The sequence below is a fragment of the Oncorhynchus tshawytscha genome, linkage group LG32 (assembly GCF_018296145.1).
Source record: "Oncorhynchus tshawytscha isolate Ot180627B linkage group LG32, Otsh_v2.0, whole genome shotgun sequence".
Classification (NCBI taxonomy): domain Eukaryota; kingdom Metazoa; phylum Chordata; class Actinopteri; order Salmoniformes; family Salmonidae; genus Oncorhynchus; species Oncorhynchus tshawytscha.
In genome coordinates, this window is record NC_056460.1 from 10,493,188 (window position 1) to 10,512,740 (window position 19,553).

Consider the following 19,553-nt stretch of genomic DNA (forward strand, 5'->3'; position numbering starts at 1 on the left):
TGTTTGTAAATGACGACTGAGTGTTGGAGTGTGCCCAGGCTATCCGTAAATATATATTTTTTTTAAATAAAAAATGGTGGCGTCTGGTTTGCTTAATATAACAAATTTTACATTATTAATAGTTTTACTTTGAATTCTTAAGTATATCTAAAACCAAATACTTTTAGACTTTACTCAAGTAGTGATTCAACTGGATGACTTTCACTTTTACTTGAGTATTTTTCTATTAAGGTGTCTTTACTTTTTCCACCGCTGTGGGCTGTCTTCTCTATAAAAATGTGATACGATTTTATGCCACCACTTCGCGACATAAAAGCTAGTCTACCCATGTGACTCACCTTTCTGTCTAGGCAAGTTTCATGACGTGGTCCAAGGTGTGGCCGTTCTATAGGCTACTTTCTCACACAGGTAGACTAATGCCCTGTGTGTGAGCAGGCCATGCTAACCACTAACATTGTATCCTTCGTTGTAAATTCGAAAACAAAACAACAATGTTTTAGTAATGTAGTTGACCAAAAATACGTTTGGGAAACAACATTAATATTCATATTACTGTATAGACCCAAGTAACGCCACATTTGTTTTGTTCTGGCCAATTGCGTTTACATTCCAAATTGTGGAGAAGTAAAGGGTGGGGTCGGGTCGACAACATTATGGTAAGAGAGGCGGAGTCGCTGGTGTTAGGCTTTTTACTCATTGTTCTGAGTATCATCCTACCGCAGTTGAGGTGAGGCAGAGAGGACAAAGTATATCGTTGGTAAAGTCTGTTTGTGGACCTGCGTAGACTTTGGAATATTCGAAACAATTTATTGTATTTTGACAGGTAAGAAAGATCTGTATTTATTGTCACATTCCCGTGTATTGACAGTCTTCGGAGAGAGAGTAAATTCGTGTCAAGTGAGTCGAGTGAGATAGGATAGTCACAGTTTCTCCATTCCTGTGTTGCGCTTGTCTCTAAACTGGAAACACGATTCTCCAGCGTTCCATAAATGTTCTTCCCGGTCTGGATACAATGTAGCCTGTCCTTGACATTCTGTCTCCGTCAATTTTTGTATTTGTCTCTGAACTTGATGGCAGAATAGCGTAATGTTCCTTTCCTATTGTCAAGTGTCTAGTCGCCACCCAAACGTCGTTAAAGTCGGACATTTAGTTATCGTGGGTGTATTCATTACGCCGATACCGTTGCAAAACTTTTCCTGTTACAAAACGTTATGCAACAGAAACCGTTTACTCCTTCCTGCCTGTTTAAGAGCAAATGTTTTTAGTTTGCCGCTACAAGGTTTGTCAAACGCTGTTCCTGCCAAATAGATGTGCCAACATATTTTTTTTGACAAACTATTATTGATCAACTTAACATCATGCAAATTTCAATAGAATAAAGTTTATTAAAGATCAGTGATACTAACAAGAGCAGTGTGCGGTTTCCTTTGTCCTTCAGTAGAATAGAGCTGAAAGTCATTTGTGGTGAGAGTACACAGCAGAGAGTGAGAGACGATCGAAGTTTGTCTACCCCTCATCCATTGTCAAATCCACTGCCCCCCTAGTCGGGGCCAAAGCTATGTCCTACAGAAGGATATACAACAAATTCTTATTTACAATGACGGCCAAACCCGGACGACGCTGGGCCAATTGTGCGCCACCCTATTGGACTCCCAATCACGGCCGGGTGTGATACGGCTTGGATTTGAACCAGGGACTGTAGTGGCACCTCTTGCACTTAGACCACTGCGCCACTCGGGAGCCCCTAGTATGTAATCTCTATTGAAGGGTTCTGCTGGGGGCTTTGACTACCCCAGTGAGTTGGGGGTGGGGCATGACATGATGAGTGCCTGCATGGTTCATACATGCATCATGGGTTAGGATGAATAATACTGATCAACAATGAGGCATTGATACCAAAATGTCCTTACAAGACCTTCACACCTACAATACATTCTCTTTTAGGGCAGTTCAGATCCAGAAGGAAACCAGTGCCAGTAATGTCCAGGTCTTTGTCCCAATTGGCACCCTATTCCCTATATAGTGCACTACTACTTTTGATCATCTACAAGTCCATGCTAGGTAAAGCTCCGCCTTATCTCAGTTCACTGGTCACGATGGCAACACCCATCCGTAGCACGCGCTCCAGCAGGTGTATCTCACTGATCATCCCTAAAGCCAACACCTCATTTGGCCGCCTTTCGTTCCAGTACTCTGCTGCCTGTGACTGGAACGAATTGCAAAAATCGCTGAAGTTGGAGACTTTTATCTCCCTCACCAACTTCAAACATCAGCTATCTGAGCAGCTAACCGATCGCTGCAGCTGTACATAGTCTATTGGTAAATAACCCACCCATTTTCACCTACCTCATCCCCATACTGTTTTTATTTACTTTTCTGCTCTTTTGCACACCAATATCTCTACCTGTACATGACCATCTGATCATTTATCACTCCGGTGTTAATCTGCAAAATTGTAACTATTCGTCTACCTCTTGCCTTTTGCACACATTGTATATAGACTCCCCCTTTGTTTTCTACTGTGTTATTGATTTGTTAATTTGTTTATTCCATGTGTAACTCTGTGTTGTCTGCTCACACTGCTATGCTTTATCTTGGCCAGGTCGCAGTTGTAAATGAGAACTTGTTCTCAACTAGCCTACCTGGTTAAATAAAGGTGAAATAAAAAAATAAAAAAATCAAGGCCCATTGGACACAAACCAGGTGTTCAGGCTGATGACATTATCCATACCAGTGAACCTCTGTTGCCGCATACTTCATCCTTGTCCAAAGGGAACCATATGCCATTAGTTACAGTAGCTTTACTACCCCACTCTATGCCACTGCAATAACAGAGCACAGATCCTCTCATTTTATTTCACAAGTAAATCCACTTTCAACATGCAACCCGAAATAACATTATCTCGTTCGCTCATCTTACGCGGTTTAGTCTTTACAAAGACTCCCAAGACCAACTTTTAATAATTGTCCAAGTCATATTTGACATGGCATTAGGCATTAGAGCTGGGTAGATGTCTGTCAAAATGGAGAGCTCCCTCCTCACACCAGTCATGATCATGCCATTCCAATGACCAGAAACAACCAAGAACAATGGCATCAAAACAATCAATTTTTTGGGGCATTCAACAGCATCCCGAATCTGGTGTGTGTGTGTGGGGGGGGTTAGGCTGAGATTTTCAGCTGCAGCTGGGGTCATAATGGCGCTAATCCTCCCCCTTACTTAATTCCTTGATATTGTCCAACAATACTGTCCTCGCCCCCATCATGCTGTCTTGTTCCATGCGTCTCTAACTGGGTTCCACGTTTGACACTTCTCAAATGTGACCCTTCCCTGCCTAATTCTCCTCCCTCTTCTTGACTTCAGTCTCTCTCCTCACCCCATGCCCTCCCTCCCCGGTGGCGCCTGAGCACCACAGAGAGCTCTGTTACGCCGCAGAACCTAATCGGACCACGCGTGGGACCAGGCCTCGGTGCCAATGTGTGTATCCAGGTTGAGCGTGTTTGCGTGCCTGTGTAGGCTACATATGGGGGTGGAAGATTGGGATTATTTATCTGGTCAGCCATGATATGGACTCGTCTTCTATCTGGGGTTAAAGAGGAGGTGGGGCGATAGCGGCCTAATCTCCGAAGGGTTAAATCAACCGGACAGGGGCTTAAGATATCTTCTCAGACAATACTGTTATCAACCCAAAGCAGATTTACTCTGACTTCTACCCTCCCCTTTGCCACCATTTAAAAAAGATTGGCATAGAACAAAGACAAAATCACTATCTTTTAATATGTTATCCCCAGACTAAGGTGACTTCCGTATTGGACGGCTGTTGCAAATGTCAAGGACATTTACACAAGGGCGGACCAGAAGATATGAAGACCTACCTGCAAAACAGCAGGTAGGTCTGACGCCTGAGCCCTCTAACTTGGAGAATGCTATGATTTAAGCACGCAAGAGAGGCCCAAAGCGTCTTGGAACCCAGTCATCAATGGAGTGGCAGAGGTGGCACGATATGAAAGACTCCATCCAAGCTGGCATCGCCCGGGCGACCAACACAGCTGTGCTCCTATTACCATCATGAATATGAGTTATTCACTCAATACATTTTTTTTCCCAGGGAGGCCTAACAACCGTTTCTCCCCATCACTTGGTGCTCTGGAAGTCTGGTACTACTCTGCCAACTGTATTATTTTCAAGTCGGCTCCTATCAGACAGCTCTTCATAAACCACCAGGCCACATCTGCTGACGGCATGCTGGAAATAGCTGCATCCATTACTGTCTGTTTCTTTTATGAATATATTACCTTTTGATCTTTTTTTTTTCATTCCTGACAGTTTCACAAGGGAGGGACTGGAGTGGACTGGATTCCTGAATCCATGGGTGACTTAAACACAGGTTTTACAGTTGGGCTGGTTCGTTTAGCCTACACTCGGCAGTGCTTCTCAGTAAGTCGACTTGGATGATTACTCCTCGTCATTGCCGTGGTAACCCTCTTCACCCTGCTCTCTCATCTCCCACTTCCTACTCATCCGTTTAATTGCACTCCAATGAGCAGGGAGAGGAGAAGGGAGGAAGTGCGGGTGTGGTGGAAAAGCAACGCTAGCGACGGGGAACGCCGTATCAGAGAAGAGAATCATCAGCCTCCTCTAGAGGAGTGACTATAATTCACGCACAGATATGAAGTGTCTGTTGCGAAGATTGACGTGTGGCGTGTAGGTGACCTTTATGGAAGCAACGCCTCACAATAACCTCACTACACCAAGGAAAGAAAGAAAAACGTTATTTGTAATTCTTCCCTCCGTGCTTCAGTCCCCTGTCGTCTTTTGTGTTGGTCACGGTTTACACAAAGAACATTTTTTTTAAAGTGGAAGCCTAAACACTGCAGGTAAATGCAACTACTCCAGCTTCCCCTCCAAAGATGTCTGGTACAGGCTTAGTCAGACTAACTTCTTCTGGGGGGGGGGGATATTCCTCTCCCTAGCCTCCCCTCGCGCCTCTGATCTTTTTGAAATATTCATCATCTGTCGTATCGCCTCAATGCTCACCAGTACAGCCATGCATATATCCAGTATCCACGCTGCAGCAGGCAAAGCCTCCCCACTAACCCTAAAGGAGGGCTTTAGACCAAGCGAACCTCGCTGTCCAGACCATGACAGACGACATCCATTCTAGTTGCTCTGTGCAAAACTCTTGTATAGTCCCCTCAAGCACTGAGAAACTGAGTTCACTATAAAAATACTTATTTCCATTCACTCCCATTGAAGTCCTCCCATTCACCCTAGATATTGTGACACAAGCCTCCTTGTCCATTCTTCCTCCATACAGAGTAATTGTGGACAGCAGACCAGCATGTTACATCAGAGGTCATGCAGCATCGTCCTTCCTTGCCGTGACAACACAGCCTCCCGTTACTCCCTACAAGAGCCGGAGCCTGCTGGTTCTCCGTTCTACCTGATAATTAATTGCGCACACCTGGTGTCCCAGGTCTAAATCGGTCCTTGGTTAGAGGGGAACAATGGAGTGGAACTGGCTTCGGGTCCAGAGTTGAGTTTGAGGGCTCTATAACAATGGAGACGGGGGAAACACACTGTCGTTGTTACATCAGAGAAGGCACGCAGACACGAAGGCCTAGTTCTACCGCTACACACTTTCTTCCTTCCCTGCTTCCCTTCTCTGTGTAATCTGATCCAACTCTGCACTTCCACACCTCGGAGACAACACGGACCTCCTATAATTCCTAGTGCGAGGAGCGTACAGGGGGTAAACATGAATTACCCAATTAGCTCGTCCCAGTCTGCAGCAACTGTATGCCCTCTGGTCTGGTGTGATACACTTTCGACATATCTACTCATCGAAAGCCTAATTAGAATGATCATTTCATCAGCTACTGGTTAGACATTATTGTGTTACACGGTCAAATAGAACCTACATTGACTTGTTGAATGACTTGCAAGTCATCGTTTCTTTTTTTGTCAGTTGACTGCTAGCTGTTTTCCAGGCTGTTTTCCAGGCTATGTCAATTAACACAATAACATTAGCTAAGGCTTTGCATTTCTCCCGATGAATCACTGCTAATGACACCATGTAGCTGCTGTAATGTAAAACCATGCTGTTACAGTCTTGGAACTGTCCACTGTTTTCTAATGCTGTCACTGTATTTAGCTAGGGTGGTAATGAATCATTTCGTCAAGTCCAGTAAGCCAAACTCTAAAACTCAAGACTAGGCCCTAATCCTCAATTTGAAAGTCCGAGAGGCTTCATGCTTTGACTCTTGAAAGCATATTATAAACAGACGTAAAATGTCTGACACGCGGGTTCTCTTAGACGTGGATTTTCATAGAATCCGATATCGTCCCCTCTTTCAAGTTGGAGAATGTGTGCTTGCGCTCTGTTTCACATGCGATCCTGCCAGCAGGGCCCTGCTTTGTGTACTTAAGCCTTTCAATGTGCCTGACTGTAGTGGGGGTTTGGTATGCTAGTGGAGCCGAGAGGGGAGTTCAACTGGCAGTTATCGGTGGACTGATAAATGGACTGTAAGAAAGTAGCAGGAACAGCTCGTAGGACAGGAGCCTATGAGTTGATTTTTGAAAATGTATTTCACCTTTATTTAACCAGATAGGCCAGTTGAGAACAAGTTCTCATTTACAACTGCGACCTGGCCAAGATAAAGCAAAACAGTTAAACAAACGTACAGTCAATAACACAATAGAAAAATCTATGTACAGTGTGTGTGTGCAAATGTAGAAGATTAGGGAGGTAAGGCAATAGAGCGCTATTTACAGATTGGCTGTGTACAGTGATCGGTACGCTGCTCTGACAGCTGATGCTTAGAGAGGTAGATTTGTCTCCAGCTTCAGTGCCTTTTTATTTTATTTATTTTTTAAAGAAATGCAATTCGTTCCAGGCATTGGCAGCAGGGAACTGGAAGGAACGGCGACCAAAGGGGGTGTTGGCTTTGGGGATGACCAGTGAGCTGAGATAAGGCGGTGCTTTACCTAGCAAAGACTTATAGATGACCTGGATCCAGTGGTTTGGCGACGAATATGTAGCGAGGGCCAGCCAACGAGAGCATACAGTTTGCAGTGGTGGGTAGTATATGGCGTTTTGGTGACAGAACAGATGGCACTGTGATAGACTACATCCAGTTTGCTGAGTAGAGTGTTGGAGGATTTTTGGTAAATTACATCGCCAATGTCAAGGATCGGTAGGATAGTCAGTTTTACGAGGGTATGTTTGGCAGGATGAGTGAAGGAGGATTTGTTGTGAAATAGGAAGCCGATTCTAGATTTAATTTTGGATTGGAGATGCTTAATGTGAGTCTGGAAGGAGAGTTTACAGTCTAACCAGACATCTAGGTATTTGTAGTTGTCCACATTCTAAGTCAGAACCATCCAGAGTAGTGATGCAAGTCGGTCGGTCGGGTGCGGGCAGCAATCGGTTGAAGAGCAAGCATTTAGTTTTACTTTCATTTAAAAGCAGTTGGAGGCCACTAAAGGAGTGTTGTATGGCATTGAAGCTTGTTTGGAGGTTTGTCCAAAGGAGGGCCAGATGTATACAGCATGGTGTCATCTGCGTAGATGTGGATCAGAGAATCACCAGCAGCAAGAGCGACAACATGGATATATACAGACAAAAGAGTCGGCCCGAGAATTGAACCCTGAGACTGCCATAGAGACTGCCAGAGGTCCGGACAACAAGCTCTCCGATTTGACTAACTGAACTCTATCTGAGAAGTAGTTGGTGAACCAGGTGAGGCAGTCATTTGAGAAACCAAGGCTATTGAGTCTGCCGATAAGAATGTGGTGATTTGACAGAGTCAATCCTTGGCCATGTCGATGAAGATGGCTGCACAGTACTGTCTTTTATCGATGGCGGTTATGATATCGTTTAGGACCGTGAGCGTGGCTGAGGTGCACCCATGACCAGCTCGGAAACCAGATTGCATAGTGGAGAAGGTACGGTGGGATTTGAAATGGTCGGTAATCTGATTGTTAACTTGGCTTTCAAAGATTTTAGAAAGGCAGGGCAGGATGGATATAGGTCTATAGTTTGGGTCTAGTGTCTCCCCCTTTTGAAGAGGGGGATGACAAAGGGGGGTGACTGCGGCAGCTTTCCAATCTTTGGGGATCTCAGACGAAACGAGAGGTTGAGCAGGCTAGTAATAAGGGTTGCAACAATTTTGGCGGTTCATTTTAGAGGGTCCATTGTCTAGCCCAGCTGATTGTAGGGATCCAGATTTTGGGCAAGTTGCTGCAGGGGGTGCAGAGCTGTTGGCCGGGATAAGGGTAGCCAGGTGGAAAGCGTGGCCAGATGTAGAAAAATGCTTATTGAAATGATCGGTTATCGTAGATGAGTGAACCCTCTGGACAGGATGCTGGTCTATCGCAGGGCCTTACCTCTAATCTATCTCCTTAGTGCTGAGTGCAAATCAGACACTCATCAGGTCCCATTTTTGCAGTCTTTGGTAACACTCGGCCGGGGATCGAACTCACAACCTGGACTCTAACCTCAAGTCAAAATTGATTTGTCACATGCGCCGAATACAGCAGGTGTTGACCTTACCGTGAAATTCTTCCTTACAAGCCTCTTAACTCCATTTTCTTAACTGCGTTTGTTGGTTAAGAAAATATCTACTAAATAAACTAAAGTAAAAAATAACAATGAGGCTTTGACTTGATAAAATAACTAGGTTAGTCGAGGTAATTTGTACATGTAGGTAGGGGTAAAGTGACTGTGTAGATAATAATAAGCGAGTAGCAGCAGTGTAAAAACAAAAAGGGGGAGGGTGGTGTCAATGCAAATAGTTTGGGTAGCCATTTGATTGTTCTTATCTTGTCTAATGGCTTGGGGGTAGAAGCTGTTAAGGAGCCTTTTGGACCTAGACTTGGTGCTCTGGTACCGCTTGCCGTGCTGTAGCAGAGAGAAGTCTATGTCATGGGTGACTGGAGTCTTTGACAATTTTTTGGGCCTTCCTCTGACACTGCCTTGTATATGGGTCCTGGATGGCAGGAAACTTGGCCCCAGTGATGTACTGGGCCATACGCACTACCCTGTGTAGCACTTTATGGTCAGATGCCAAACAGCTGCTATACCAGGCACTGATGCAACCGGACAGGGTGCTCTCAATGGTGCAGCTGTGTAACGTTTTGAGGATGTGGGGACCTCATACCATATATTTTCGGTCTCCTGAGAGGGAAACGGTGTTGTGTCCTCATCACGGCTGTCTTAGTGTGTTTGGACCATGATAGTTTGTTGGTGATGTGGACACGATGGAACTTGATCAATGTGAATGGGGGTGTGTTCGGCCCTCCTTTTTCTGTAATCCATGATCATCTCCTTTGTCTTGCTCAAGTTGAGGGAGAGGTTGTCTTGCTCTAGGTTGAGGGCCACTGAAGTTGGTTTAAATGGAGTGTAGCCTACGCTCAAGTGGGAAGCATTCACCTTCTAAGTGAACATTCACAGAGTTTCCTGCACCTTCAGGTTTGACTGATAACTGTAACTAGATATTGTCCCAACCTAGTTTTTGATGTGGTTGTATATACACGGGAAACAATTATCTCTGTGTAGCAAATGTCGTTGAGCCTATCCCTCTGACTGGGGAAACAACCATCCAGACCCCCGGTGCTGCTGAGTCATAGCCTGGTCTGACCGTGGAATAACCACAACTTCCTGTAGCCCACACAATCGATCGATTAGCATCACGCTCCACACCGCTGCACATCCTCCCGTGTGGGTTTTTATACTCCACAGTTGGCCAATTAACCCCTATTTCTTCCAGTAGTCCCACAGTGGACAAAGTGACGGGTGAGTGGGAGAGTGTGAATAAGAGGGGGAGGTGGTGGTGAGCGGGTCCTGACGGGGTTTAAGCTTTCTCTCAGCAGGCTAGCTGGACCAAAACCACCTACCAGACACACACAGGGGTCACACAGCTGTGTGTGAACTGTGTCTAGGGAGCACTTACTGACCATGGCCTCTTAGCAGCAGGGCTGCAAATCTATTTAGAGAATTGGCAGGGATGTGGAGGTTTTGGGGGGGGAGGGGTCTTTTACAAATGTTCCATCCCGAGAATAAATCACTTTTCTCCTGGGTAACCCGGCATTTCTCAGCAACGCCAAACAGCTATGACTCCGCAGGACCAAGCTCGTCTCTGTCCTGGCACCCCAATGGCAGAACCAGCCACCCCCCTGAAGCTAGGACAGCAGAGTCCCCGTCCATCTTTTCTGAAATCACCTGAAACCCTAACTAATTTAAGAGTATTTTAAATCATCGCCATCTTCACCCCTATGGCCTATCTTACAGTTGTATAATTAGTAGGCTGACTCATTAGCCTACCTTTCATAATATTTCCCTTAATGTTGTACGACGTGAGTAATGGGTATTACCTCTCGTGGCTTAATTTCTTCCTTGCTCACATCAGTTAAATAAAATGTTTCGTTGGCCTTCATTGTAATGACATACGAGAATAAGATGCAGACGGATTTCGCTTCTCTTCGCCGAGATTGAATGGCTATGGGTCTGAATAAATAACTGCTGTAGTGTATTGCCATTGCATTTAACATTCAGCAAACAAGAGCACGCTTGCATCCCTCTTCGTCCACATATAATACATTCTAGTCTAGCTTTTCCCGGGACTCCACAAGAGTTAAGGGGAGAGGCCAGCGGAGGGCCGGTGAGTATTGCGCAAGAGTGAAGACCTGCATTGTGAATTGCTCTCCATAAAATGCGCCGTCTGTCACCGGCCTGAGTGTTGATTGATCATGCAGAAAAGTCTGTAGAGAAGACCGATTTAGACATGACACTATAAATGAACAGTTCTGTTTCACATCAGGCTGTTCTTAGAAATGATTTACCAGTTTCTCAGTTATTTATCCCGGGAAACAGGAGTAGGTTTGGACGGAAAATCTCTTAATCTCGCTAACACAGTTCCCCCAGCGTGTACGTGTTGATGTGTTGACGTGTGTGCATTGGTGGGGGGAGGCAGGTCCGCCTTATACACAGATAGTGAACGCAGCTTTACAGATGTGTGGTTAATGGGACTTAATCTGCTTGATCTGTACACCCCCCCACACACACACACACACACACACTCTGTCACAGCTGTCTTTTGTCTCTTGATCCCTCTGTCTCTTATGGCTGTCTGTGGAACAAGTCTACCTCTGGTTTAGCAGCACATGTGGCCAGGATCAAGAAAAACAAACCTCTGTCTATGAGACCAGAAATCAATTCTGCACGTTGTATCGCTGCTCTCAGATGTAGATGTATGGCTTTCGAGACCCACAATGGTTTTAGACTGTGAAGCCTCTTTTTTTTTATCTCCTTAGATCTGGGGTTCTTCCACTCTGTCATTTATCCTCTTCGTTCCTTTTGGGGTGTAGCTTAGGCTAGCCTGGTTTAGTCAACCTTATCTTGGTAAACCAGGTCCGCTGGATCTCTTTTTTTAGTGTGTCAAAGCTTAAGCTAATAGCCATTTGATTCAAGTCGGTGTATGAATTGATAGGGTTTGATTCAAGTCGGTGTATAAATGGATGGGGCTGTAAATGAGAATGTGTTCTCAGTCAACTTACCTGTTAATATAATGGTAAAATAAATAAAAGCTTCCAATTTAAATGTAGCAATGTTACGGGTTTATACTCTACAGCGCATGGGTGTGTTTTGCCAGATAGGAGCTAAAGACACACACACTGCACAGTGCCACAACTTGCCAGGGTTATGAGGACACTCCCCAGTCTGACATGCCTGTGAGTGGAGGCTGGAGATGAGCAGTATTCACACCGTCTGTGGAACCTAGTTAAGCATCCACTGACACAACGTCTGTGTGAGCCCATTTAGTCAGGAAGGGATGGTTTGGATGTATGACAATAGCTAAGACCTGTTTGTCTGAGAGGAGAGGATGGTGTTTGTTTGCCCGTACAGGATGAGATGGTTAGAGCGAGAGGGTGAAACAGCGTTTTCAGCTCAGGACTATTTTGGTTGACGTTCGCAGCGGGAAAGTGTGTGTCGAACGAGGCTAAATGTATGGGGCTAGTGTGGAATGTCACACCAGGATTCGAGCGATTGGCGCCAAACCGCATTCATCTCTCTCTTTTACTCTCGTCTACTGGGGGCTCTCTGACGGTCAGACATTCCTGCCCTCATTGTGTTGTGCTTCCTGGAAGGCCTGACCATCAGTCGAGAATGCTCTAGAGTTAGATTCCCCTGGGTATATCTAGGATCAGATTCCCCTCCCCCAATCCTAACCTTAACCATTAGTGGGGGGAATGCAAAACTGACCCAAGATCAGAATCCTCCAAACTATCCCAGTAGCTCAGGAAGAACAATAGTGGGGTTCAAATCAAAAGTTTTTGTCACGTGAGCTGAATACAGCAGGTGCAGACCTTACAGTGAAATGCTTACTTACAGGCTCTAACCAACAGTGCAAAAAAGGTATTCGGTGAACAATAGGTAAAGAAATAAAAACAACAGTAAAAAGACAGTGAAAAACAGTAGCGAGGCTATAAAAGTAGCGAGGATACATATAGACACCGGTTAGTCAGGCTGATTTGAGGTAGTATGTACATGTAGATATGGTTAAAGTGACTATGCATATATGATGAACAGAGAGTAGATGTAGTGTAAAGAGGGGTTGGCGGTTGACGGGTGGCGGGACACAATGCAGATAGCCCGGTTAGCCAATGTGCGGGAGCACTGGTTGGTCGGGCCAATTGAGGTAGTATGTACATATATACATGAATGTATAGTTATAGTGACTATGCATATATGATAAACAGAGAGTAGCAGCAGCATAAAAGAGGGGTTGGGGGTGGCACACAATGCAAATAGCCCAGGTAGCCATTTGATTACCTGTTCAGGGGTCTTATGGCTTGGGGGTAAAAGCTGTTGAGAAGCCTTTTTGTCCTAGACTACCGCTTGCCATGCGGTAGTAGAGAGAACAGTCTATGGCTGGGGTCTTTGACAATTTTTAGGGCCTTCCTCTGACACCGCCTGGTGTGGAGGTCCTGGATGGCAGGCAGCTTAGCCCCAGTGATGTACTGGGCCGTACACACTACCCTCTGTCGTGCCTTGCTGTCGGAGGCCGAGCAATTGCCGTACAAGGCAGTGATGCAACCAATTAGAGGTCGACTGATTATGATTTTTCAACGTCGATACCAATTATTGGAGGACCATTTAAAAAATATATACAGTCGTGGCCAAAAGTTGAGAATGACACACATAGAAATGTTCTGCTGTCTACTGCCTCAGTTTGTATGATGGCAATTTGCATATACTCCAGAATGTTATGAAGAGTGATCAGATGAATTGCAAAGTCCCTCTTTGTCATGCAAATTACCTGAATCCCAAAAAACATTTCCACTGCATTGCATTTCCACTGCCCTGCCACAAAAGGACCAGCTGACATGTCAGTGATTCTCTCGTTAACACAGGTGTGCGTGTTGACAAGGAGATCACTCCGTCATGCTGATTGAGTTCGAATAACAGACTGGAAGCATCAAAAGGAGGGTGGTGCTTGGAATCATTGTTCTTCCTCTGTCAAACATGGTTACCTGCAAGGAAACATGTGCCGTTATCATTGCTTTGCACAAAAAGGGCTTCACAGGCAAGGATATTGCTGCCAGTAAGATTGCACCTAAATCAACCATTTATCGGATCATCAAGAACTTCAAGGAGAGCGGTTCAATTGTTGTGAAGAAGGCTTTAGGGCGCCCAAGAAAGTCCAGCAAGCGCCAGGACCGTCTCCTAAAGTTGATTCCGCTGCAGGATCGGGGCACCACCAGTACAGAGCTTGCTCAGGAATGGCAGCAGGCAGGTGTGAGTGCATCTGCACGCACAGTGAGGTGAAGACTTTGAGGATGGCCTGGTGTCTAGAAGGGCAGCAAAGAAGCCACTTCTCTCCAGGAAAAACATCAGGAACAGACTGATATTCTGCAAAAGGTACAGGAATTGGACTGCTGAGGACTGGGGTAAAATCATTTTTCTCTGAATCCCGTTTCCGATTATTTGGGGCATCTAGAAAAGAGCCAAGGGAGTGGGCTCACTCACAATTTTGCCTAAGAACACAGCCATGAATAAAGAATGGTACCAACACATGCTCAGAGAGTAACTTCTCCCAACCATCCAGGAACAGTTTGGTGACGAACAATGCCTTTTCCAGCATGATGGAGCACCTTCCCATAAGGCAAAAGTGATAACTAAGTGGCCCATATTTTGGGTCCATGGCCAGGAAACTCCCCAGACCTTATTCCCATTGAGAACTTGTGGTCAATCCTCAAGAGGCGGGTGAACAAACAAAAACCCACAAATTCTGACAAACTCCAAGCATTGATTATGCAAGAATGGGCTGCCATCAGTCAGGATGTGGCCCAGAAGTTAATTGACAGCATGCCAGGGCGGATTGCAGAGGTCTTGAAAAAGAAGGGTCAACACTACAAATATTGAGTCTTTGCATCAACTTCATGTAATTGTCAATAAAAGCCTTTGACACGTATGAAATGCTTGTAATTATACTTCAGTATTCCATAGTAACATCTGACAAAAATATATATAAAGACACTGAAGCAGCAAACTTTGTGAAAATTCATATTTGTCATTCTCAAAATTTTGGCCGTGTGTATGTATATATAATTTAATAATGACAATTACAACAATACTCAATGAACACTTATTTTAACTTAATATAATACATAAATAAAATCTATTTAGTCTCAAATAAATAATGAAACATGCTCAATTAGGTTTAAATAATGCAACAACACAGTGTTGGAGAAGAAAGTAGAAGTGCAATATGTGCCATGTAAAAGCTAACGTTTAAGTTCCTTGCTCAGAACATGAGAACATATGAAAGCTGGTGGTTCAATATTCCCAGTTAAGAAGTCTTAGGTTGTAGTTATTATAGGAATTATGACGTGTCGACTATTTCTCTCTACACCATTTGTATTTCATATACCTTTGACTATTGGATGTTCTAATAGGCACTTTAGTATTGCCAGCCTAATCTCAGGAGTTAATAGGCTTGAAGTCATAAACAGCACTGTGTGAAGCAAGCATTGCTAAGAGCTGCTGGCAAACACAGTAAAGTTTGAATGAATGCTTACGAGCCTGCTGCCACCTACCACCGCTCAGTCAGACTGCTCTGTCAAATCATAGACTTAATTATAATATAATAAACACAGAAATACGAGCCTTTGGTCATTAATATGGTCAAATCTGGAAACTATCATTTCAAAAACAAAACGCTTATTCTTTCAGCGAAATATGGAACTGTTCCATATTTTATCGAACGGGTGGCAAACCTAAGTCTAAATACTTCTGTTACATTGCACAACCTTCAATTTTATGTCATAATTATGTAAAATTCTTGCAAATTAGCTCGCAACGAGTCAGGCGCTCCAAACTGTTGCATATACCCTAACTCTAAGTGCAATGAACACAAGAGAAGTGACGACTTTCCCTAGTTAATATATTGCCTGCTAACATGAATTTCTTTTAACTAAATATGCAGATTAAAAAATATATACTTCTGTGTATTGATTTTAAGAAAAGCATTGATGTTTATGGTTCGGTACATTCGTGCAACATTTGCGCTTTTGTGAAATCATCCCCCCGTTTGGCGTAGTAGGCTGTGATTCGATGATAAATTAACCACGGCATTGATTATATGCAACGCAGGACAAGCTAGTTAACCTAGTAATATCATCAACCATGTGTAGCTAACTAGTGATTTATGTGAAGGTTAATTGTTTTTTTACAAGATAAGTTTAATGCTAGCTAGCAACTTACCTTGGCTCCTTGCTGCACTTGCATAACAGGTGGTCAGCCTGCCACGCAGTTTCCATGGAATGCAATGTAATTGACGTCCGAAAGTGCAGATTACCGATTGTTAACTTGAAATCGGCCATAATTAATCGGCCAACCTCTAGTCAGGATGCTCTCTGTTGCAGATGTAGAACCTTTTTTTGAGGATCTCTGGACCCATGCCAAATCTTATTAGACTGTCATGACTGTCTTGGTGTGTTTGGACCATTCTAGTTTGGTGATGTGGACACCAAGGAACTTGAAGCTCTCGTCCTGCTCCACTACAGTGCCGTCGATGAGAATGGGGGGATGCTCGGTCCTCCTTTTCCTGTAGTACACAATCATCTCCTTAGTCTTGGTTACATTGAGGGATAGGTTGTTATTCTGGCACCACCCGGCCAGGTCTCTGACCTCCTCCCTATAGGCTGTCTCGTCCTTGTCGGTGATCAGGCCTACCACTGTTGTGTCGTCTGCAAACATAATGATGGCGTTGGAGTCGTGCCTGGCCATGCAGTCGTAGGTGAACAGGGAGTACAGGTGGGGACTGAGCACGTACCCCTGGGGGACTCCAGTGTTGAGGATCAGCGTGGCAGATGTGTTGCTACCTACCCTCACCAACTGGGGGCGGCCCGTTAGGAAGTCCAGGATCAAGTTGAAGAGGGAGTTGTTTAGTCCCAGGATCCTTAGCTTAGTGATGAGCTTTGAGGGCACTACGGTGTTGAACGCTGAGCTGTAGTCAATGAATAGCATTCTCACATAAGTGTTCCTTTTGTCCAGGTGGGAAAGGGCAGTGTGGAGTGCAATAGAGATTGCATCATCTGTGGATCTGTTTGGGCAGTATGCAAATTGGAGTGAGTCTATGGTTTCTGGGTTAATGGTGTTGATGTGAGCCATTACCAGCCTTTCAAAGCACTTCATGGCTACGGACGTGAGTGCTACGGGTCTGTAGTCATTTAGGCAGGTTGCCTTCTTGGGCACAGGGACTATGGTGGTCTGCTTGAAACATGTTGGAATTACAGACTCAATCAGGGACATGTTGAAAATGTCAGTGAAGACACCTGCCAGTTGGTTAGGGGGTGGCCAGGGCAGGGGTTTGGAAAAGGAAAGAATAGCTCCTAGTACAGTGCTGAATAATAATGGATCAAGGTACAGGAGGAAGTGAGGGAGTGAGTCCATCGGTCATTAACCTAACCACACTACTTAGAATGCAGGGCCGAGGAGCAAAGTCCACCCCGATGTACACACCATGCAATCCAACAGCAGTTCCTGGTCACTACCCACGATGCAACAGTGTTCAGGTATACACAGTGTCGTTCTGTCAGCAGACGACATATTGCAATACTACTACCACTTTTAACTTGTGGTCAACACAGCTCAAGGAATCTGTACTTTTAATTTCCTAATGGGGGGGATTTGGTGAAGGAGCCACAAGTTCTAGGTCTGTTGATGTTTTACCAGCACCCAGAACACACTCAACATGCCTCCCTCGCTCTCTCTCTTTCTCTCCTATCTGTTCTTCTCTGCTATCATATCATAACTGTATCACCATAGCCATCTACAGTCTGGTACAGTCAGGGTCAAAACTGCCAAGGCGGTTTGCAGTGTTACAAAAAAAAATGCAAGTGAGAATAAGATTGATTGGACAACCAGGAAGAGTTGATAGACTAGATAGTCAACAGTATAGTGTGTGTGTGAGTGACTGAAGTCTTTGTTACTAAGGCGATGTGGGGTGTGTCGCAACAGCGCAACAATTAAATCAGAACTCATTGTCTGAACCCACTGCCTTGCCCAGGAGAACAGACGGCACGAACACTGCCACAGATTCACACACAACAAAAAAAAATATATATATATATATATATATATATATAAAGCGTGTGGTACCAGGATAGACTGCATACCTACTATTTTGACATTATTTTTCAATGTCATCTAATTCATTATTATCTAATGGTAATTGGTACAGTTGAAAAGACAAGACACTCCCAAGCTTGGGAAAAGGAGAAATGTGTGCCACACCTCTATTTTAACACAGAACGAGAGAGAAATGGGGAGTAGGAGAGGTGGGAGACATGTTCTGTGTCCATGATGAGTAAGCGTGTAGCTGCAAGCTCAGGCAGAAATGCCTCTTGGCCAACGCCCCGTTCACTGTGAACCCCCATAGGTCAGGTAGCTTGCTGACTGGGCTGTGACTCGACTGTTCTCAATGGAGCTCAGATGGGCACACGTACCTCCTTAAGGGCCTAGAGTGAGACACACACTGACACTCCCATGGCAACATGGTGACTTTCCTGTGACTCACCAGTCTGTTGTTCCAAATGCTAGTGAGATAAGTATGCATGAGGGCTCTCTGGGTGGAGGGTCTAGAATAACAGACACACACACCAATCTAATTTCTCTCTGAACCCTGGGGGGAAAACGCAGGAAGGTCATTAGTGAGAAATACACAATTATACGGGCATCTCCACTACACTCCTGGTCTCTGTGGGAAACACATGACAACTCTCCAGTTCTAGAGATTGAAACATTAAACACACACACATCCCCCATTCTGAGCCCCGGGGCTAACACAGGAGGGTGTGCTACGATCACTCACATCAGTAACAGGCTCACGGCTTGACAGACCCACAGAGCAGCTCCAGACTCATTTCAGACCAGGATTGTTATGCACGCTGGTACAGTAGTGCTACTCTCTCGCACGTACAAAAAAAAAATACTTCGGCGCGGCATAAAATAACAATGAGTTAAATGTGATTTCCAGAGGGATGACAATTTAGATGTCTAAAACAAAGTCCTATATGAGATTAAACGAATATGCTTTTGCATAGTAACGCTCATAGATACATGTTGATGTTTACTGTATTAGGTCATAATCACATGTATGCAAATGCAGTACCTGGAGATGCCTGGGTTGCATACGAGGACAGGCAGCGGTAGCCAGGAATGTTAGCGCATCGCCCATCATGTGCAAACACGCCCGGGGGACAACATGCTGTCACGGCTCGCCACATTCTCTCCTAGCTACTACAAGGTGGGAAGTAGATCCGCTTTCCTTCATTCCTGTCATCCTGCCGTACGGTAGTCAGTCCAACCCTCCACCTCATTTCCATAGCTGCATATATTTGGAAACAAACACATTCTTGTCAGGCTTTTCCGGTGACGGCAATATCAAGTGAATCTGTTGGCGACACTCTGTCATGCCTCCCATAGGAAGTATTTCATATGGTATGTATTTTCGGCCTGAGTCTAGAAATAGGCAGGTAAATCTAATGGTTTAAAAGCGTCAAATGAACACTCTCGTATGAGTAAGGAATAGCAGTGCAACATCGACTTAAAAAGATTTCTGCATCGTTCATCTTAGCTGATCTTGGACGAATGGGCATTCGTGTGGAATTGTGTGACGTCTCAAGCTGCTACATTCATGCATATGAAAAATGAGATGCGCGGAGACAGAAACGTGCGAACACGTTGACACTCTCACACACTTGGCTTTTGCTCTTTGGGAGAATGGCTCTAAACAGCCTGACTCTTGTGTCATGCATGCCTCCCACGGACTCTCCCACAATCCTAACCAGTTTACACACACACACACAGCATGTCAGTAATGTCTGTGCCCAGCAAAGAATCCCATCCCTTCAGTCACAGTAACTCCCATCACCGCAAACATCTGAACCACACACTGGTGACATTGTAGAGTGGCCACTAACATCACGTGCCACTCCCATCGCATTTAACTGCAATGAGCGAGCCATAATTGATCATGTGTTGAGT

General features: G+C 44.8%; 1 protein-coding gene across 1 annotated transcript in view; it reads left to right on the plus strand.

The window, feature by feature from the left end:
* Positions 1-451: 451 nt before the first annotated feature.
* LOC112245696 (junction plakoglobin-like) overlaps positions 452-19,553 on the plus strand; it is a 30,327-nt gene continuing 11,225 nt past the window's right edge. Inside the window, exon 1 of the mRNA XM_042310662.1 lies at positions 452-823. The gene's annotated coding sequence lies outside the window, so the exon portion shown is untranslated. The remainder of the gene's footprint in view (positions 824-19,553) is intronic.